Source organism: Sminthopsis crassicaudata, chromosome 4, assembly GCF_048593235.1.
Source record: "Sminthopsis crassicaudata isolate SCR6 chromosome 4, ASM4859323v1, whole genome shotgun sequence".
NCBI lineage: Eukaryota > Metazoa > Chordata > Mammalia > Dasyuromorphia > Dasyuridae > Sminthopsis > Sminthopsis crassicaudata.
In genome coordinates, this window is record NC_133620.1 from 35,222,667 (window position 1) to 35,247,059 (window position 24,393).

General features: G+C 34.1%; 1 protein-coding gene across 2 annotated transcripts in view; it reads right to left on the bottom strand.

The window, feature by feature from the left end:
* The window catches only part of PKN2 (protein kinase N2), a 152,776-nt gene that overhangs the window by 100,756 nt on the left and 27,627 nt on the right, over nucleotides 1–24,393 (bottom strand). The window lies entirely within an intron of this gene.

The window sequence follows — 24,393 nt, forward strand, 5'->3', positions numbered from 1 at the left end:
AAACCCCTACAAAATACAGAGAGTGGCTATAACAGAAAACACATCTAAAGAAAAACAAATCAAGCAGGACAAGCAAAGGAAATACACTAGAACTTTCCCAATAAATGACAGTAACATGAGATGTCCATTCTCTCCACTATTACTTAATATACTTCTGGGAATAGCATTATCACTAAAACAAAAGAAAAAATCATAGCATTATCACTCTTTTAAACAGGTAAAAGAAATAAAGAGACATAAAGAAGAGATAAAATCATCTCTACTGATATATGGGTTACTTGAAAAATCCTAGGAATTAGCAAAGATACGAATTAAGATGATAGCCTTGGCAAAGATGCAGATTACAAGATAAATTTTCAAAAATCAATAGTACTTACATGTAATAATAGTAAAATGCAAAAAAAAATCATAGAAAGAAAAATCCCATTCCAAATAACTACAAAATATATAAAATATCAAGGGGTCAATATCCCAAATTACTCAAAAAACTTGTATAGATTCAAATATAAAGTGTCCCTTAAAGGAACAAAAAATGTAATTGGTTGGAGGAATATACAGTGCTTATGGACTGAGGACATAACAACATAATAAAAATAACTACCACCAAAATTAATTCACATTTTAAATTTACAGCAATCAAAATACCAAAGGGATAAGATAGAAGATAAAATAACTATAACATTGATTTAAAAAAACAAAAGATACAGAATGTCAGTGAAAATAATGAAAAGGATGAAAAGAAAGTATTACTTCTGGACATCAAATCACTCATACACACACATACAGCAGCAGTTTTAGTTTCAAAAATGGAGAGACAGACTATACAAGGGAGATTGAGAAACAACAAAACTCGATGTTTGATAAAAGCTGAAAATTACCTAGGAAAAACTTCCTATTTGACAAAAACAGCTGGGAAAACAAGAGAGCCATCTGGAAGAAGGTAGGCTTGGATTAACATCTTATACTATTTTTCATAACATTCTAAACATTTAATTTAATCTTAGAACATAATATAAAAAATTCTGAAAGGAAATGGAACCTGTACCTCTCAGAGTTATAGGTAGATGTATTCTTAACCAAATATTCAATAGAGGCAATTAGCAAAGCTAAAATAGACAACCGATTATTTTTAAATGAAAAATTTCACAGACAACATTAATGCATCAAGAGAAGGGAAGGGCTCTACTCTCTTCCTTGTTCCCTCTATTAAATATGCAAAAGCTTCTATTTGGATTGTGAACTCTTTGAACTTGCTTAAAGTTCCATATGAAGTTCTGTAGTAATAAACCTAGGTTTTTTCCTTTAATATATTTTTGCTTATTAAGTTATTTCCCAATTGCATGTAAAAATAATTTTTGCAATTATGTAGACCATTTCCATATTAATCATTTTGTATAAAACAAATAGAAAAAAATGAAAGAGTGAAAAACAGCATGCTTTGGTTTGTATTCAAACAATATCAGTTCTTTCTCTGGAGGTGGCTAGAATGCTTCATTAGTCCTTTGGGGTTGTCTCAGATCAATGTATTCTTTAAAAATTGCTAAGTCAATCACAATTCTTCATCAAACAATATTGCTGTCACTGTGTATAAGGTTCTCCTGGTTCTGTACGCTTCATTGTCATCAGTACCCTGAATACTTTCCAGGTTTTCCTGAAATCATCACACTTGTCATTTTTATAATGCAACAGTATTCCATTACAATTACATACCACAGCTTTAAACCTAGCTTTTCCAATAAGTTTTGTGAAGTTGCAATTGCCTTTTGACAAGCATATATATAAATGAATGAAAAAAGCATTTGTTAAAATATTTAGCACAGTTCTAAGCATCAGAGATAACAAATAGAAAAGATATCCCTGCTCATATTCTCATAAGGAAGACAGAGTTTAAGATAAAAAGGTTAAATGTTCTTTAGGATACAGTGCTAAGTACATAGTAATAGCTCTTCTTTAATGTCATTTCCTTTGAGGAAACAATTATTTGTTTCTGATGCTGAACCCTTTGACAATGCCAAGAACTTTGGTGGCTAAAACTTTCTTTTCATAGGTCTGCAGCAATTATGGCTACAAACAATAGCCAGGCCACTTCTCCACAACAGCGTTATTTCCTTGGATGATGGTTGGGATGAAAGCAGGACAAATGATCTAGGAGGTGATAGCATGCCTGTGGGTGGTAGTGTGGGTCTTGGTGATAGGGCGGAAAGTAAACCCCTTCTCCACAATGATTAGGAAATTCCTCCCTCAATGAAGGCTTCAAGAATCCTTTTTTCTCCTTCAGAGTACTTTCCTGCTTTGCCACAGTTGACTTGATGTCTCATGACAATGGGTTGCAGATGGTTGAGATGGCTGGTCCTTTTCTTCATGTAAGTTACAGACGTAATTATAACTTCCAGTGCTGGTAGGAAATCAAGTCCAGTGGTTTGGAGGTACTGTTCCTTTCAGGACTTTTATACTTCTTGTTTGTGACAGATGGTGGTGGTGATAGCGGGGATGAAAAAGATTGGCCCATTTTCAACAGTGATTGCTTCACTCAATTTTGTTTTGAGAGGTTGAGCTAGAAACAGGGACACTTGGCTTTGGAGCTTTGCTATTCCAATGAATTTCTAACTCCAGTTCCTTCGATTATAGTATATATTGCTACACTTAGACCTATATCCATTTCTTCACATGTATACCAGCATAAACATACATAACATATATTTTCCATCTATATATCAGTCAGGAATTGTGCTACTTCATGATTTTCGGTTACAAATTTGGGCCTTTTAGTTGGAAAATATAGAGCTTAGCAGAAAAAATGAGCAATTTGCTAAGGCAATACAGCTTACTTCTTTTCTTCAATTTACGATCCATTACCAATTATATAATATTATATAATTATATTATATTATATTATATTATATAATTATATTATATGTAATATAATTAGTATATTATTATATTATATTATATAATTATATTATATTATATTATATTATATGATTATATAATATTCTAGGATCTGTGATATTTTATTGTAACTACTGAAAAATACTGCACAATCCTAACTGTAGCTCCAGCATATTTGTCTGTTTCTTATAAAATTTTCTCTTTGAATCTGGGGATTTTTAAAAAAAAAGACATCACTAGTATATCTCTAAAAAGGAAAATTATTGTGATGAATTAGTATAGCTTTGCCAGATAATTCTCATTTTCATCCTTTCCTCCCTATTTACTAAAACTGGTAGGGAAGAAAAATGTTGTAGTATTGTTTAGATTTTAGCAAATTTTAACCAAAAAAAAAAAAATTTAAGTTTCTTGTCTTATCTTTTTTTTTTAAAAGATTGGAGAAAAATAGATTATACTGGTTTCAAAATCATCTTATTAAAAGAAAGTCTCTCTTTCTTTCAAGGGCTATTTTACACTCTGGATGACAGTGATGACCCCAAAAGATCTTGACTGGCATAATTTTACCTCGGATTTGGGAATGAATTTGGAAAACTGATCTTCCAAAGCCTAGGCGACATTCACTCATTCAAACATTTATTGAGATAGCACTAATTTAGTAAGTTAACATTTACTAACATTTACTAAACATTACTATGTATCAGACATTGTGTTAAGCAATGGGAATATTTGTCCTCAAGGAATTGACTGTCTACTGTCTACTGTGGGACACAACATGCAAATTTACTATGTGCAAGCAAGATATATAAAGAATAAGTTGAAGGTAGTTTTAAAGGAAAGGCATTAAGAGTAAGGACTGGGGAAGGCTTTTTGCTGAAGGTGGGACATCAGCTGGAAGCCAGGAAAGCTTGAAGGTGGAAGTGAAGAAAAAAGTTGTAGACACTTTTCAATTCAATTCTCGGGGTTAAGAGATACAACATCATGTGGGAGGAATAGTAGGAAAGCCAGTGTCATATTATGCTACATGCAGAAGGAGTAAATTTTTTTCCATTAATATACAGTCCCTTTTCTTGGGAACTATGTTCTAGCAAAGAAATGAGAAAAATGCAATTAACTATACACTAGAAATTCATTAAAGAGCTGCAAAACAGTACTATAAAAACTGAGGATTTAAATCATTACCAATCAAGAAAGGTTTCATGAAAGAGATGACATTGGCTTAGAAAGGAATTCAAAATCAGGAGAGAAAAAGAATTCTCTACTATCACGACCATTCCTCTGGACACGGGAATTGTTTTTTGGAGTACTTAGGTCCCCAACTGAGGAAACTCTACGAACTTCCATTACTAACTCATTTTGCTTCCTTTCAAATGCCTTCAGTTGCCCTGCAAACATTCATACTAACATGAGCACTAAATATAGAAAAGATTTAAGTCACCCAATAAAAACAAAGGATTCAGAGTCAAGTCCACAAATTCCCTCCTATTTACTAAAGGATCCTTCAGTTCTTCTAGCTGATTGTATTTGTCACTTGTAAAGTTTGAAGTTTCCAAGAGTGCTGCCTTTTCTCACATTGCTACCCACAGACTTCATTTCAACTCTTTCCTAGACCTACTACAGTTCTCATGGCTTGCAGTATTAGAGAATGTTAACATCTGGGTTTGCAACATCTGGGTTTGCTCTTTCATGTCATGGCTTTGTGACACTTGTTCCTCAGTTCCTTGATGTGTTTCTTCCAGTATCAACTCTCCATCTTCCTGCTATTTCAGTGTCCCCATATGGTACAAGCTTCTTTCTTCTAGGGGCTTCAGAAATGCATCTGTGGAGGTCTCCCTCCATGTCCAAATTTAATTTGGTATCTCATTTTGCTCTGGTTCCCATCTGTCTCGGCTTTCCATGGCCTACTGTGTCCTTAGTGAAAAGTAGCTTCCCTCTTATGCATATATCCCATTGAACAAAAGACATGAAGCTTACCTATTTCCTCTGGGTGTGAATTCATATATGGAAAGTGGGAGGAGTAAGAAGGAAGATATTCAATTTGAAAGCATGCTAGAGTCCTGCAGCCAAATGGGAAATGAAGAAGTGACTACCCTATACTCCCACCTTAAACAGAAATTCTAGGAGTAGTTTCCAATGCCCACCATCTACCATCTCTGATCAGAGGGAAGAGAGGGATCCAATGAGCAAGGGATCCTGAGAAGGTATGTGTTTCAAAACTGATGTGATCTTGCAGTTTCTAGAAAAACTTCAAATCTAAAAAGTATGAACAAAGGCTTGGCTGTACTTTCAGAGCACACTACCAGTACAATTTGGCTGGAGCACAAAAGACATGTAAGTAATATAAGAAAAGGTAGAGTAGTAACAGATTGTGGAGAGTTTTGGATGTCAGGCAAAAGAGCTTGAGCTTTATTTAATGTAGTCAACAGGAAGCTACAGAAGATTTTGAGGAGTGATCATTACCAGATCCAGACAAAAGAAGCTTATTTTGGCAGTAGTATAAAGAACAAATTGGAAGAAATAAAGAATGTAAGTGAAGAGACCTATTAGAAGATCAAATGAGAAAATATAAAGGGCATTATATACTTTAAGGAGTTATGTATCATGTCATGTATCATTATTAGATTTCAACAGGACCTATAATAAGAAACTTTAGAAATAAAAAAAAGAATGTCAAAGAGGTGAAATAGACAGGAATTGATTGTAATATGAGCAGTTAGGGAGGGAAAAAAGTCAAGTAAAAAGCCTAAGATAACAAAACGTAGAAGACAAGATGATAAAGTGGTACCATTGGCAGAATAACTGAGCCACCTGGGGTTTAGGTGGGGAATCATAACTTCAGAAGTTGGATACTAGGGCTTGTCTCAAACCATTCTTCAGAGAAATGGTAGAATATGGAATAAGGTATTCATTACTAATGCGTTGATTTGTTCTGCTAGATTATGTTTGTTAAAAGGGGGCTTCTTTGGAATGGAAGGGGAAAAGGATTCAGAGAGTTAAGAGAAAATAAGTAAAAAAAAAAAAAAATCACAACACAAAAAATTTAGATAGGAAGTTTTAGTTTTAAGCCCTTAAAATTTCCTTTTTTTCCATGTTTACAAATTGGATGTAGATCTCCACAAATTGGATGTAGATCTCCGTTTCCTTTGAAGCAAGAATTCCTAACCTCTATTGTAGGAGTTTACATAGGAAAAAAAAAAAATTGTATTTTTATTTTTACTAATACTTAGGTTTTCTTTGTAATTTATATATTTTTTATTCTGTGCATCTAAAAACATTATACAGAAAAAGGGTTGTGAGGATTCATTTGTCAGACTCCCAAATGGTTTTATGTTACAAAACAAAAAGGTCAAGAAAAACAACCCATGCACTAAAGAGTTCTATATCATTTGGCATTCTAAAAGCATCTACAGCAAAGGAAAAAAATTAGAGAAATTAATTATCTATCTTCTTTATACAGTAAAGCAGTTAGCAGTTGAATTGACTCTTAATTTAAGATCAAAATAATTTTCTAAGCTCCTTAAAGGCAGCAACTGTTTTTTTTTACCCTTGAATTCCCAGTGCTTTGCACACTGTGGGTGTTTGTTACATTCTGTAGTTTAAAGATATAAACTAATATGATTAAAAGCACATTAGAATTCCATTTGATTCTGACAAATGCAAAAATTTCAAAATGACATCATCTGTGGGCTAGAATGTTTCTGTTATTTAACTAATCTATTTTTAGCCAAGCAAAACTCTACTGCAAGATATGAAAATACACATTCCACTCTAATTAAACCACTATGTTTGGCAGCCAAATATCCTGAATACATCAATGTGTTAATATAATATGTATGTGATAAAACTACCATTAATATTTTATGAAGTAATTATCTAATTTCCAAGTAAAAGCTAATTTCTAGTACAATCACTGCTTAACATTTTCTAAGGAAGTATAGCCATACTATTAGTAGCATACTTCTAACAAACTCAGTGAAGTTAAGAAAAAAATTAATACTAGATGTAAAAAAAACTCAGTATAGACAGCCACTTGTTACTATACCCTATATTCTTTATTTTAAAAGATGTTTATTCCCTAACTAGCCATATTTCTAGAACAATGAAGAAAAAGTAATAGTTTTCCCCCCATTTACATTCTAAAATCACAAGACAAGCTGCTTCTGTTTATTTTAACAAATGTCAGGAAATATTAGAGTAGGCCATAAGAATGGAGACTTCACTGATGCATAAGCTAGTGGTCCTCAAACTTTTAAAATAGGAGGCCAGTTCACTGTCCCTCAGACTGTGGGAGGGCCGGACTATAGTAAAAACAAAAACTCACCTTCTGTCTCCGCCCCTCAGCCCATTTGCCATAAAGGGGGGGGGGGGGGGGGGGAGGGAGAGCTGCATAAACGTCCTCAGCAGACTGTAGTTTGAGAACCCCTGAGCTATCTTCTATCCTAGAAATATCTCCTTAATTTTGATTTCCAGATGGCCCTATTAACTGGGCCCATGATATGTTCAATAGCTGTTTCTTGTTGTTGTTGTTTTTAACACTGATTAGGCCATCTGAGAGAAACTTCCATCACTGAAATGGCAAAATTTGTTAAGAAACAGTAGACAGGACTTTGCCTGAGCTCTTCTTGGCTTCCTTTAGAATCAACACTAGATCAAGCCTCTGGACAGATTTTGGAGTGACAGACCCAACAAATATTTGGTATGCAAAAAAAATTTCCCGCAGAGGACATCTTGGAACAACTTATGGAAAGGTCTGTCTCAATTGGGCAGAGAGGAACATGGCCCAGAGCTGGGAGGTCAGGGCTGAGAGGCCCCATGCCAGTAATGTAGTAGAAAGCTCTTAGCCAAAATACAGCAGCATTGGCTACTCTATTTGGTTCAGAAGCCTAGTATATCAGCACACCAGCTATGAGACCTCCAATGCAACTACAGAAGGCAAATAATGAGCTGCTGAATCCTAGCATAAGAGGCAGAACTTAGCCACATCCCCCAACCACAGTGAGGAAGCCTGCAGCACCAATAACTCCAAGGCAGGCAGTGAGAACGCCGTTGCCCTGTAGCCCTATAGAGGATGTTCAGGACAATCTCCCCAGTGCCCTAGGAACAGACCTCAATCTTTAAAAATGAGGGGAAAAAGCAAAAAGAACTGTGATCATAAATAGTTCTGAAAGAAACAGGAAAGAACAGAACTCAAACCCTAAGGCCCTAAAGGCATCACTAAATTAAAAAGGGAATACTGTGTTTAGTTTACCTCAATTTTTGCAAAAACAAAAATTTTTTTTTTAAATTTTGATAGGTTTCCAGGAGTCCCTTGAGGATCTATATGTGACCTTGTGCTATTTAACATTTTTTATTAACCACTTGGATAAAAGGTATAAATGATTCCTAATCAAATTTTCAGGTAACATAAAGGAAAGTTACCACAGTAGAAGATGGTCAGGATACAAAAGTTTCTTGACAGACTAGAGCATTAATTTGAATCTAATAGGAGAAAATTAAGTAAGGATATATATATATATATATATATATATATATATATATATATATATATAAAGTCTTGCCCTTCAGTACAAAAAAAAAAAAAATTAATTCCAAAATATAAGAGGGAAAAGGCATGAATGGATATCAGTTGTTCTGAAAAGTGTCTTCAGGTTTGAGTAGACCGCATGCTTAATGGTAGTCACCAATGGGTCTGTTGTGGCACCCAAAAGAACTAATGCAATCTTGGCAGTTTTAGGAGAGGCACAGCTTCCAGAATCAGAGGTGATAATCTCTCTTTCAAATATTGTTTTTGGTTCTCAGTACCATGGTTTAAGAAATATACTAATAAACAAGGGTGTCCAAAGAAATTCATCAAGATGGTGAAGGGACTTGAGTTTACGAACTATAAGGATTAGCTGAAGGAATAGAACATGTTCAGCCTGGAGAAGAAAAGACTGAGAAGAGACCTGACACCCGAGGATCAAGTTATCTGAAGGCATCCATGTGGAGGAGAGAGAAGATTTGTTCTGTTTGGCCCCAGAAAGCCTAACAAGAAGCAAAGAGTAGAATTTGCAAAAGAATCCAAAATAGCTTTGATGCCAGGAAAAAATTTCTAACAACTGGGGCTGTGCAAAATTGAATGAGTTGCTTCAAGAAGTAATGGATTTTCTTTCCTTGGAGGTCTTCCAAAGAATGTTGTGTGACCATTTGTTGAGTATCCAGAGTGGGATTGGACTCTAGGGTTGATAAGGTCCCCTTTACAACACTCAAATTTCTGTGATTCTGTAGGTTAAATTCCACCTCTGACATACATGACCTATGTAGCATTTCTGCCTTCATCTCTTTCTTGGTTTTCTCATTTGGGCAATGATCCTACATAATACCTTTATTAAAAAGTTGATTAGCAAGAGGCTTTTTTTTTTTTTTTTAATTGTCAGAACATTAAGTGAAATGGACAGGCACCACATGGATAGAGAATATTTCCCCAAAGAACTTAAGACTTTCATGAACACTATGATGCAATACTCAACTGACTTTAACTTTCTTTTGTCAAGTGAGGGGGGCAAGGAGAAGGGGCAGAACTAAAATGGTTCTTAGAATCTTTTCTGCTCCAACATTCTAAGTGCTATGGTCTAACATTCTATATGAAAAGTTTTCTAATAGAAGAAAGAAGACTGAACTAGAAAGAAAGAAACTGGGCAAACCAATTCTGATATTTTGGTAGTTGTGTATGGTCATTTTTTATCTCTGAAGTGGGACTGGCAATTTTTATAGTACTTACCTAACAAAGATATAGAGGCAAGTGCTTTATAAATTCTAAAACACTAAAGAAATAGTAGTTAATACTGTGATTTTGCCATGGTTGCCATGACAACCAGCTATTCTTGACCTACTACAAATATAACAAGTAATTTAGAGAAAGTATTTCCCTAAAAACCAAGAAAGCATTTTTGATTGAGTTGCTGAAGGAAGTTGAGGATCTCTTCAAAGTCATTTAAATAACAAACAGGGCTCACATATACAAATTATTCTTCTACAACTTGAAAATTCTGTGCTCCACTAAGATGACAGGAACAAATAATGATGAATGTTGGAGGGGATGTGGGAAAACTGAGACACTAATACATTGTTGGTGGAGTTGTGAAAGAATTCAGCCATTCTGGAGAGCAATTTGGAACTATGCCCAAAAAGTTATCAAATTGTGCATACCCTTTGATCCAGCAGTGCTACTATTGGGCTTATATCCCAAAGAAATACTAAAGAGGGTAAAGGGACCTGTATGTGCCAAAATGTTTGTGGCAGCCCTTTTCATAGTGGCTAGAAACTGGAAGATGAATGGATGTCCATCAATTGGAGAATGGTTCGGTAAATTATGGTATATGAAGGTTATGGAATATTACTGTTCTGTAAGAAATGACCAGCAGGAGGAATACAGAGAGGTTTGGAAAGACTTACATCAACTGATGTTGAGTGAAATGAATAGAACCAGAAGATCACTGTACACTTCAATGTTGTATGAAGAGGTATTCTGATGGAAGTGGATATCTTTAACAGAAAGAAGATCCAACTCACTTCCAGTTGATCAATGATGGGCAGAAACAACTACACCCAGAGAATGAATACTGGGAAGTGAATGTAAATTGTTAGCACTACTGTCTATCTACCCAGGTTACTTATACCTTCGGAGTCTAATACTTAACGTGCAACAAGAAAATTGGATTTACACACATATATTGTATCTAAGTTATACTGTAACACATGTAAAATGTATGGGATTGCCTGTCATCTAGGGGAGGGAGTAGAGGGAGGGAGGGTATAATTTGGGAAAATGATTACAAGGGATAATGTTATAAAAAAAAATTACTCACGCATATATACTGTCAAAAAAATTTATAATAAAATGACTGTTTTCAAAAAAAAAGAAAGAAAATTCTGTGCTCAAAATGTATGACAGATGAAAGAAAAGTATGAAAGTGCAAACAGATTCCCTCTGTCAAGAATACTCTCTACTTTTAGGCTGAAGGGCAGTGAAAACATATGTATCTAACTTTGGGACAGGCTGAAATATTCTGATAAAAACTGGTTAAGAAATAGGTCAATGGCACAAACTAGACAAGAGAAAGTAAAAAATAACTGAACTCAATAATTCAATGTCTGACAGAATACGAAACACCATTTATTTCATAAAAATGTTGGGAAAATTGGAAAGCAATGTGGCAAAAATGAAGCTTACACTAAACTTTACACTACATTCTACAATATATTTAAATGGATATACAACCTTAATTTAATATTAAAGATCATGCTATTTAAAAAAAGAAAATAGAAAAGCAGATCACAAATCTCTCAGTTGTTGATAGATGTATTCTTAACCAAACCTGAGAAAGTGGCAATTGCAAAAGGGAAAAGAGGTAATTTTGATTACTTGAAGCTGAAAAGCTTCTGCAAAACAAAATCAAATTATTAGATGTTAGAAGGCCTAAAGAACAAAGTAATAGTGTTGCTTTCTAATAGACCATTTGTGAAGGCGAGTGGCTTACTTTTCAAAGAACTTTTTGATTTTCCAAGAAAAAAAGATGGTAGGAAAAGGCAAAAACTTTTTTGAATTCTGTATTTAACTAAACCAAAAACTATGAGTAAACTTATGAAGGGCATACAAATTTGCAAAGAAATGAAAAAAATTTCCCCTAAAAACTGGTTTCCTATGTCTTCAGAACTTCCAATTTTATCATTTTTATTATCAACTAGCATAATATTCTGACTATTTTTTATGTCTTAAGTCTCATAAAACTATTTTACTAAAATTTTTTCCATGAACAAAAAGAAACTGAAATCATCATAATAAAAATTTCACTCTAAGATTAATTATTACTGATATGTGCTATTATCTTTAGAAATATCTTGGAACAAATTCAACAATATAATCAAATTCAAATAGTCTGATTAAATGTCTACTACACACATACACACACCCACTCACAATATACCTACGATGAAGTTTTGCTAACAGAGCTGCTCTCTTCTTGATTCCAACTGCACAACATTTTTCATAAACATTTCCTTCTTTTCCACTTAATGAACATTACTCCTAGTTAGGATACCTCATCACTTAGTCTACTGCAACAACCCTAGTTGGTGGTCATTCTGTCTCAAACTTCTGTTCTCTTCAAATCATCTTAGCATGTGAGAAATCTGTGAAGGTAGAAATGAGAAAATTTTGCAATGGACTGACTGTTTACATGGGCTAAATGAGAATGAACTGTAAGCCTAGCAATGAGAAAATTTTAAAGAGGGTCAGAATCAGAGTTAATAACATCTATCAAGTATCTATATTCCAAGTACTGCATGTAAAATAGGTCATAAGATATTTCCTGCCCTCAAGGAGCTCATACTTAATAGGGAAGTAATATATAACAAAAAGCTAAAAAGCAGGGGGGGTTGAAGAAGTTCACTCAACTTAGAAGAGAAAGAATGATAAAGATGTGGGAAATGAGCTAAGGATGTGTAGTTTTCTGAGTTTATTTCATCTTGATGAATAATCAGTTTTTGGAGATGATAAATACAGCCAGGTGGGAAATGATGGAGGCAAATATTCCAGGTATTTCCCTTAAATAGTGAATGATCTAAGAGAATTCTTTTGTTCATCTTCTACCTTCTGTGATCAGAATCAAGCATCCTTTAGGGGCTGAGAGGTATGAGTTTGAGTTGATTTCATCTATTAAAATGATGAATTTCTAGAGTCTAGGAAAGTCTAGAAAATGAAGTCTAGGAAAATATCTGAATAGGAAATAAAGAGGCAAACTCCCTGAGTGCCAACTTTTAACAGTGGAGGAATTTTGAAAGAATTCTCTAATAGAATTTGTGATAAAAAGAGGAGTCCTTTTTGTGGTTCAATTGTTTTTATATGTGTCCAATTCTTCTTGACCTCATTTGGGGTTTTCTTGGCAGAGATACTGGAATGGTTTATCATTAACTTGTCCAACTCATTTTACAGATGAGGAAACTGAGGGAAACAAGGTTAAGTGACTTGCCCAGGGTTACATAGCTAGTATCTGAGGCCAGATTTGAACTCAGGAAGATTAATCTTTCTAATTCTATGCCCAGCACTCTATCCACTGGGCCACCTAGTGGTCCCTAAAAAACACCAAGTAGAGAAAAGAAAACATGATTTAATAGTTGAGGTGCTAAAGAGTAATTATATTTAGGGTCTTGCGTCAGGAAGATATTGTGATGGGATAGAGGGAATAAACTCTGTGTACACGTTTTTAAAATCACTGAAAACAAGTTATCAACTATTTTGCCCAAGACTTTACCTGTTTGCACTCCTCTTATTGATATGTACTTTGAAAAAATTCTTCACTTGCCACCTGTGTAAAAATTTTGACTTCCTGAAACTAGACTCAAAATTACTAGATGATAGAGATCAATTAAAATTCTCTGTTCTTTTACATCATTCCATCAGTGCCCATTATAGGATTGTATTTATCTATACATTTTCCCCAACATCTACTAAACTAATAGAGAAAATGGAGGGTGGAAATGTGGAAAGGTGGGGGGAAAAAATCACTGGGGAAGAAGTTGTTTAAAAAAAAAAAAAAGGAACTTTGTGGCAACTATCAATAGCAATTTGGAGCTTCCAAACTATAATCTAGAAATTCACAATTCAAAAAGCTGCCATTATATATCATTATTATATATCATGATATGCTGGTACTTTTTGCATCTCTTCCATAAACAAATCTGTCTAAAGCTGTAAACATTTCAAATAACAAGTACTCAGGTTAGTTTGTGAAATGCCATATTGCAAGACAGATTACATTCCATTTGAATAGTATTCAGAGTTGTTTTCAAAAGTAGGCTGGGATACAGAAATGTTAAATTCAATCATTCAGAAATTGGTACAACAAATTCCAATATTTATATTTTTAAATAAACAGATTGCATTATTTTTGCATAATAAAGGAACCATGTCAGAAATTAAGTCAGATGCATAAAAATGTTAAGCATATTATATAATAATATCCACAGTGGGCAAGAGATCAAATGATTACATGCAAAGTACTTTATAAACCATAAAGCACTATGTAAATGTTATCTATTATTATAATTGTTATTACTTTGGGTTATTTGGTATTGAAACAAAGACTCAAATATCTAAATATAATGTTGATATGTCAAAGATAAAAGCTAAATTAGTTATGCACTAAAACAGCAATATATAAGGATTTCAATTTTTCAAGTTTTTTAAAAAGTTAGTAATTAAAAGGATAGACTAGCCATTTGGATAATTCAGAAGAGGCTATCTCACTCCAAGTGACTAGGAATTAATTATAATGCCATTCAATATTCGGTGTTAGAAATATATAACTAAAAAAAAATCTCCAAAAACTTTGCATATGAATTTTAGAAAAAGTCATTTTTGCTGAAATATACCAGTTCATATAAAACAACTGCAGCAAATGTTTTTTTAAAATCCCAAAGTAATATTAATAATGCATTAAAAAACCTAAAGTGCACAATCTAAGCAAAAGAAGTTTAAAAAATGAAATATCCATAAGAAGGGTGGGGTTAGAAGAAAATCCCACAAAGAATCACTTAATACCTCTAACTAGGTACCTTCATTCTATTCATATAACAGGAACTACTGGTTCTTCTGGTTCAACTATACTAGTTAGAGGATAAAGTATTTTGCAGTTGCTGTTCAATAAAGTATCACTCAGACACCTTTTATGAGAGGGGCAATTCATAAAAAAACAATTTAACTTTAATGTTCTCTGCCATACTAGCGGAAAAATGTTAAGTCATGTTATTAAGTCTAACCTGATAACAGTATATGTTAAGTTACATAGGCAGTCAAATAGTGGGTTCCAAGTAAGACTTCTTTCTCTTTGGGAAAAGGGTTTTATGCCAGGAAATGACTTAGATAAATATAAGTGAAATCTAATCAACCTTTTATAAGAAAATTTTTGTAATGCATTGGAGGGAGTAACCCTAAAAAAGGCACTACTTTGCCTAAGATGGCAATCTTATTAGTAAATCTATTTACAATAAATAAACCCTAAAAAATTCAGAGTTATTGTAAAAAAAAATTGTACAACCAATTAACAGGAAATTTTTCTCATACACAAAAGAAATTACTAAATATTAAACAAGCCTGGTTTTTGTCTCCTTAAATAAAAAAGAAAGAGGGCAAGAACAGCAATTAAAGCAGAACCTTAGTGGTTAAGTAATTCATAGAACAGTTTTTAGTAGTGTGGGAAGAAACCCAAGTAAATAAGATTAAGTTTTCCCACTCTTCAAAACTATCCAATTTTAATAAAAACAAATGAATAAGCACTTACAGTACATATAAGGCACTAGGTACTATACTACGTGTTTTACAAATGTCATCTCATTTGATAAGACAAGACTAAAAAGTTGAAAAAAAAAAAAAAAAAAGAAATATTCTCTGCCCTCAACAGTTTACATTCTATGGGACAATACAATCCATATACAGTCAAAAAGAATAGATAACTTGAGGAGGCAGAGAACATTAGCAACTGGGGAGAATATACAAGTGGCACTAGAGCTGTACACTGGAGTAAAATAAAAGATTACAAGAAGTGAATGGACTGAGACAAGACAGAATGAAAAATCCAGGAAAGAGTAATCCAACTGGTCACTCCTACTACAACAGGCCCATCTCCAGATCTATATTTTCTTGCTACTGGACTTGGATGGTTCTTGAGGAGAAAATGAGGTTAGTGCCTCTGCACAGCCCTTCCTCATTTAAATCAAATTCATTTGCATGTCATAGCATCACTTCCCTGATGTCATGATTCTCTGAAGCACAAACAACACCTGGGAGTGTACAGAGACAAATAATGTGAAATAAATTTAGAAATGTGGATAAATGCTAGATTATAGAAGATCTTCAATGTCAAACTAACAAAGTGTTCCCCGCTGTCCCCCACTGTTTAGAGGCAATGTAGCAAATGGAAATAAGTGGATTTTTGTTCAGATCTGTGTTTGAATCCTGATTTTCCCACTGGCTACTTGAGCAATCTTATACAAGTTTTTTAGCCTCTCTGGAAATCAGTTTGCTTATATGTAAAATAAGAAACTCCAGCTAGATGTTCTGAGATGTCCCTTCCAACACTAAATCTACTGTCTTATGATCTAGTAGTGAGCTATAGAAAGTTTTTAAATGAGGGTTAGCTTGTTTTAAAGATTATTCTGGTAGCTATGGAGGCTGGATTATGACAAAGAACAGGCAGGGAAGACTCAAACAAATTACTAATGTAGTGTATTTGGGAGATGATAAGGGACCAATAATTAGATTGACTATATGATAGAGAAAAGGAATGATCACAGAAGGGGAGTTGAACAGTACTTGGCAACTGATTATAGATTATAAGGTGAGAAAGAATCAAGGATAACTTCTGAGTGCATCATGTGCAGTTCTAAAAGCCAAATTTTGGGAAGGATTCTGATATATTGTAAATTGTCTTGAGGAAGGCAACTAAGGATGGCAAAAGGCTTAATGTTCAAATGAAGATGTGTCTAAAGTAATTGGGAGCATTTAACCTGGAGACGTAATGACAAATAATTGTGTTTAGGTACAATAATTAAGTATTTGAAGGTTCTCTTTGAGAAAGGGAATATTTGTTTTCTTGGATCATACATAAGAAGCAGAATTGGGGATGGGAGGAATGATACGTTTCAGAGATAAATCTAAATTATGAGGGGGAAAAAATGAAGAAAGGATACCAATTTATTGTATACAACTATCCACATGTGGATAGTCCAGATTCCTTTAACACATACAAATATAATAGAAAATGTCTAGCAAAGTCTGAAATAGCATCAGTTTAAATTGCTGAAAATCATTAAAAACAGAAGTATTCAAAGTCATTTCATTGACCAACGAGCTACACTGATCTTAAAGGTTACTTACTACCAGCTCTAATATTCCATGTACTAAATAATAAATGAATAATCATTCATAACGATAATGTTTCTGGTACTTAAAGAGATTTTTTAAAAGGGATAATCTAAGAAACATCTTGATCTTTTCTTGTCTCCTCAGTTTATATTCAAAACTAGGAAAGGAGCTGCTTTTTATCAGAACAAGCAATGCTATCAGGAAATATTAAGTGATTAAATTACCTTCTTATCCTTCAATACACACAACTTGCTTAATTCTATCAGTGGAGTCATGCCACCAAAGACAAGACAAACCAAGTAATTTTTACATCTGTATTCAATTCTGAACAGAAAAAAAGATATGGATAAGCTGGAAGATGTTGACATAAGAGTAACCAGAAAGATAAGAGTTCCTTGGAATACATGATATAAAGATTGCTTAAAGAACATGGAGATGTTTCATCTAGAGAAGGGAAGACATGAAAAAGCAGAGGGAAAAAGGATTAAGTATATGAAAGGCGTATATGAAAGGCAGTTATATGGAACAACAACAAATATTTATTAATTGTCCATGAGCATGGAACAATGCCAATGCACAGTGATGCAAATATAAATTAAACAGGCCCTACTCTACAAGGAGCTCACATTTTTTTGGAGAGAGAAAAACGTGTGTGTGTGTGTGTGTGTGTGTGTGTGTGTGTGTGTGTGTGTGTATAAAATAGCTTAAAGCAAATTCAAATTTCAGTGAAGAGGAACACTAAAAGGGCTATCAGTCAATAGATGATGACATCTGAGTTGAATGAGTTGAGGGAGGTATTGATTTTAAGAAGCAGAGGTGAGGAGGGATAGAATCTTACATATAGAGAAGAGCCTGTATACTGATAGGCACAAAAGTGGCAAGAGGATATAAATTAGTTTGGTCTTGATAATTTAAGAAGCCAATATGAAAACAGTTTATAAAGATAGGTCAGAACAAGACTGTCAAGGGCTTTAAGTGCCAAATAAAGAAGTTTATAACTTATCCCAGAGGCAATACAAAATCAGTGAAGCTTCTCGATCAAGGATGCATGTAGAAAAATAGACTGAAGAGAGGAGAAACTTTGGGATAAAACAAATTAGGTTGCCATAGCAATAATCCTGGAGATAGGCAATAAAGATATGAATTAGGAGAGAGAGTATATGGAGAGAAAGGTAGGAATATGAGGGGTGCTATGGAGATCAAAATGGAAAAAACCTTTGCAACTACTTGGATATTATGTGGGGCAAGACCACCAGTTCAAATAAATCAAAGTAAAAGCAGAAAGAAATTTTATTATGATCTTGCAAGAATTGGCATCTCCCTTTCAACAAGCAGTTAGGCAAGGAGAGGCAAGGCTCAGTTAACAGACAAGAATTATTGGCCTAGGTAAACACTCCCTATAGACTAGATCTTTGTCCTGATTAGTCAGGACAAATGACCTCACATTCTAAGTCATAAATAATGGAAAAACTTCTAACCCATCCAGATCTTTAGGATTACTAAATTACCCTATAGGGGAGTTTCAATGCAAAAGTGACTTCAACTTAGTCTCACAAAGAAAAGGGCTATATTGTCCCACTCCTTCTAAACTCCAGGATCTCTGAAGAAAGAAACCTGGCCCTTGGAACACAGCCAATTTTCACTCAATTTTTAGAACACCACCTCCATCTTATGAGATAGTTTTTACAATTCACTTCATTCAAAAGGGTAGATGGGAATGAGGGGCAGCTAAAGAAAAATTTAAAGTAGAAGATGACTTTCTGGTTGTAAACTAAGGTTACCAGAAAGTTATTTGTACCTTTGACAGAATGGAGAAGTTAGCAATTAGGAAGGATGAGTTTCATGGTAGATACTGAGTTCTGTTTTTAGACTTCCTGATTTTGAAATGTCAATGTGTGATTATGATATGATATGATGTGATGTGCCTACATAAATGAAGTTATAAGAGCAGACAGATGATGATATAGGGCTGATGCCACTGGCTTAAAGGGAAAAAAAAAAAAAAAGGAAAAAAAAAGGAAATCCATTAAAGTTGATAAAATCATCAAGTACTTGAATATAAAGGAAAAAGAGCACCCTGAAAATAAAGTTTAGAGGAAGGGTTAGATTTACTTTGATACTAAAAATCCAGAATTATAAATATTAAGTTGAAATTACAGTAAGGCATATCTAGGGTCAACATGAAGAAAAACTTCCTAACAATAGTTACATAAATGGGGGCAGCTAGGTGGCGCAGTGAATAAAGTACCAACCCTGAAGTCAGGAGGACCTGAATTCAAATCTTATCTCAGACACTTAAACACATCCTATCTGTGTGACCCTGGGCAAGTAATTTAACCTCAATTGCCTCAGGGGGAAAAATAGTTACACAAATGTAGGCTGCTACTTTGCTTAAATAGTTTCTAAAAATTTGCTACTTTGGTTAAATAGTTTCTTTCCTCTTTTTCCTTAGTCCCCAGGTGTTGAGCCAGACACTGGACAACTTTTTTTTTTTTTTTTAAAGGAGTATCTTTTATTTATTTATTTTTTTTTTTGGTGGTTTTCTTTCTTAACACTTTAATTTATTATTTATTTACTTTTAACACTTTTTTCTTTTTAAATTTTGAGTTCCACATTTCCCTCCCTTCCACCCTCCCCCACCCACTGAGAAGGCAAGCAACACCTACATTAATTACACATAAAGGACTGGACAACTCTTAATCCAACTTGTTGGGGAGATTGTAGAAAGGACACTAGTTCAATAATATGTTGGGTAAAACATCCTTTGAGTTAGATTTGATGACTGATATGACATTATCAACTACAAAAGCATCAAATATGCAGGCCACAATTAACCAGAGTAAAATTTAATTGGAAAATATTTAACAAAATAAATAAAAATACAATAGAATATAGGTAAATAATGCTAGAATGTGGTTTTCTAAGTCACTATATATGGTCTCAGAGATCCTTATTCATGGCTTTAGTGCCCCTGTTCCTACTTGAGTTTGATATCACTGCTCTAACAGAATATGTTGTGCCTTAAGATTTTATCAGAAGCTTAAGTACCTCCATGAAATAATTTCTATAAAATGTTTCAAAAAGAAAATTTTAATAATCAAAACAATCAAAAATGAATAGCCACATTTCTTTACATAATACCTGAAAGATTCAATCACTTAGCATGAACATGAACATGTACTAGATTCAGGGCAGTAGACGGAGCAAGAACAAAATATGCCAAAATATCTTTTAAAATAACTATACAATTAACATGCAAAATCTTAGCTTACAACTGCTCTAAGTTTTGAGACACTCTATATTACGAAATATTTCATTAGAAAACTAGAGCAGAATTATCAGTACAGATGGCACTTTAAAAATCTTACATCAGACAGATTAAGGTCTCTCCAAGTCTAAAACAGACTATACTTCCTTAATTTGGCAAAATTCCATTTCAGAGAAAGTAAAAGATGACCTAATTCAAGTGAATTAAGTGTACAAAAATCTCATAGTGTTATTAAAGGTTTTTTCTCTTTCATTTAATATTAAGTAAATATATAATCACTGCAATCTCATCTGGATTCTGTATATTTTAAATGTACACTTTTTCTGATATGTTTTTATTAGGGATGCTAATCAGAGAAATTCACAGAATAGCAAAAGTTTGTGTCATTAGTGAGAGGAAAAACTCCTACTGAGGGTCTATATTTCATTTCAATATTTTATAACTTAAGATTTAAATGCTAGGGAATTGAATGAGATTGGTGACAGAGCTAGGAAGAGCCAGAGGTGGAATTTAAAGTTAGGTTTTCTTTATTTCAATACATATGAAAGCACTTGGGGGAAGACAGCAATATATCCTAAAAGACAGAGAGGCCTCCGCATCAGAAAGCCCTACTTTTTTTTCCCTCCCCAGTCCTGTTTCAGCCACAACCTGGGAGCCCCAAATTATTTTCTGAGATTCTTCAACTGAAGAGAAGGCATTGATCTGTAATGATAATGTTCCCTACCTGGAGCTCCCTGGAGATGAAATCACTAGTCTAGTTCTGTAAAGGGCTAGAACTGAGCAAATGCACTTGGATAATGGAGCACCTGAGACTAATTGCCAATTGGATGGTTCTCTATTAACTTTTTTGAAGGTTGACCCTCCCCAGCTATTCTGTGCTGACTTGATTGGTGGGACAAAGAGGGGGAAGTGACGTGGGGGGGGGGGGAAGAGGAAGAAGAAATTGAGACGCTCTTGCTCTCTCATGGGGGTTTCAGGGAGGAAGGTGTGGAGATTGCTGGATCTAATCCCCTGACCTTGACCGTAAAAGATCAAGAATAAAGTTGTTTAGTGATTTTGACTCTGGCTGATTTCTGGGAAGACAGAGTTCCAGCATTTTGGCGCCCTGTACCTCCTTGGGCATAACATTCTGTCATCTTATGGATCAAGTGAACTACAGCTGGTGCTAAAAGTTTAGCTTGATGAGATGAGTGGTTCTCGAAAAACAAGAGAAGGGAATTGAAAGGGTCTTTTAAATGGGCGGCCACAGTGCAACAGGAGATTGAGTGCAACAAGAGATTGAGTGCACCAGAAGTAATCTCTGTGGATATAGGACTGCCCTGTGGGTGAGATCCTGGCCATATTGAGATAGTTTCGTAATGGGTGATGGCTCTCTTACTGGTTGGCTGTGTGTGTGACCTCACAGGTCTTTTATCAGCCCACTGCAGGCAGCAAGTCGCTCTCTTTAACCTAGCTCCCTAGCCTGGGGTAGCCGAGACAAGCTGATGGATAGCCAAGAGAGGTAAAGAGTTTGGTAGTGAACACATGGGTCTTCAGACCAGGTGTTCACTAGGGAGTTAACAAGTCAGGGCATTATGTGAGTAGGTATAATAAAGGCTTTTAAGTTTACATGTGGCTGTTCTTGAGTGTGTTATTGGTTATTAAACTACTATTCAAGAAATCATAGACCAGAGACCTTTGAAGGCCTCAGAGGAGGCGAGCTGGGTAGAAGTGACACTGCAAAGGTCAGTGGTCAAAGGTACTCTATTGGGCCTAGGACAGACTGGTAATAGTAACTGCCAGGAGGGCATGTTATATAGTTCAAAAGAAAAACAGAATCATATCAATTTAAGCTAAATAGTCAATTATCTTCTTATATTACCTATGCCTCAAATTTCTTTGAAATCATTATTATTTAAATTATTTCTCTACTACACCAAAAACCTGGATTTCAAGGAGTTAAAATCGTGAAAATGCAGCAATGCACAGAAATCATTAATTTAGTAGGAAAAGATGAGGAACAGATAAGGTAACAAATACCATCTTTTGTAAAAGTATAGCATGAATCTCTCAGGATCTCAGACAATTGTTAAACTAAATTAAAGATGAATTGCTAATCTGTACTAATAAAGAGTTTCCATTTTCAGGATTCAGTACAAGGATAAAAACAACAACCTTTATTCCAAAAAATCTTGTAACATTTATTCACACATAATACATTTATTCGCACATAACACACTCTATTAAGAACATCTTTTATTAAATGCATCTCTGATAGCTTTAATATGTTAGTATGGGCTTTCAAGCTACCAATTAAAATGATTTTACCTTTACTCTGGCTATCATCCTAATCCCACCAGAATTTTGGACCCTGAACTCTTGATAGGTGATTATTTACTGGAACCAAATCTCCACATATCACTTCCCAAACACCCAATTCAAGCCATGTGGACATGGTTCCCTTTCCCTACACTTTACTTTTTAATTGTATTATTTATTTTGAATTTAAAACCAAAGAAAATTAGTATTATAAATATGCAATAGAGAATAAGAAATTATACATTAAACCAAAATTTTCTTATGTTGATCTTGCTTATATTTTTATGTATATAAATAAATTTAACATATAATTTTAAAAGTTATCCTGCCTATGAGTCCTTCTGGCCTACCTTCTATTCTCTCATTTGTTTTTAGTCCATCTTTCCCTTCCTTCCCAGTCAACTATGATTTTAGAAAAAATTCCTGTAACAAATAAACATTGCCAGGGAGAAAAAAACAAAACAAAAATCAACAACTCTATGCGGGTAATATCAAAAATTGATTGTCTTATTCTATATCATAAGTCCACTATTTCTTTGCTGTGGGGGAGAACGGTAGTATGCTCTATCACTGGTAGTCTAGAATAATGGCTGGTCATTTCATTCACCAGAGTTTAAAATTTTTTGTCTTTACATTATTCTGTGTTATTCTATACATATATATTCTATAAATTATTCTGATTCTACTCTTTTCTCTGTATCAATACATGTAAGCCTCCTCTTTGAAACCATATGAAACTCTGAAACCATTACTTTTATTTCTTCAACTCAACAATATTCTGTTATATCAATACAGCATATTTGTTCAGCTATTTCTCAATTGGAATGGTCCATTAATTTCCAGTTCTGTTATGAATATATTTGTACATTTATGGGTAGGATAAAAACCACCTCATTTTAGCTAGGATATTTTAATGAGGTATGAACATTTTTGATTCATTTTTGAGGAGTGAATGTCATATTATCTCCTGACTTAGTAGAGGGTCTGGCACCTACTAAGTATTTAATAAATGCTTGCTCACTGATTCTTATGCAGGTTTTCTATGTATAAGGTTGATTTGCATTGCTACACAGAAAGGAAAAATTTCATTGTTATAGATGATATCAACAGTGAACCCTAAAATTTTGATATGGTAATCTTTTCTTAAAGTAAATGTGTTATTTACTGAATAAGAAGGACAGTGTTCTTATAATTAGTACACTAATCAAACTATCAGAATAATTTCCTTTTTATTCATTTTTATTAATTATTGTTCAGCATTATGGAAGTTTTCAGGATCAACATACACTTGAAAGAATTTCACCTTCAACTTTAGTCCTCTTCTGCTATTGATCTGAATACAAGTCATATTTTTCTCATTAAATTTTAAATACATTTTGTCCTTAGCTTAAAGTGTTCTACATTTTCCCAACAGGAGCTTTTTTGCTGGCTCTCTATTCAGAATGAAAGCTTCTCTGCTGCTCATCCCAAAGCTAGAGAATATCATTGTGAGTGAATGCCTATGGTCAAGCGAACAAGACTTTGTACTTCTTTTCAAGCTTTCCATTCTGTTATGCTTCCAAGTTGTCTATAAAGGCTCCTAAAAGTTAATATCTTTGCACATAAAAGTCTGCGGTTAAGGGATATGGGTGTGGTGCATCCCACAGAGAGCTGGGATTTACAGTTTTTCAAGTGAAGAATGGATGAAAGGTTATTCTTGAGAGGCAGAATGCCACAGTGGAAAGAGTGATGGTAGCTAACTGTGTATGACCAAGGACAAATCAAGAGTTCTGAGTCTCAGATTCCTTATAAATAGATGAGCTGGTTGGACTACATGATTTATAGGTTCACTTTCCAGCTCTAAATCTATTTTCCTTAAAAAAAAAAAAAAAAAAAAAGAGGAAAGTAGATAAATGTAATTTAAATGAGAAGGACTAAATTAGGTTTTGCCTCTTACAATTTTCCCCAAACCTTAATTTCTTATATTTAACATTCTCAATTCCCTTAGATCCCTCCTGCGTTTCCTTAAATTTCTTGTTACACATTATGTTTGTGTGTG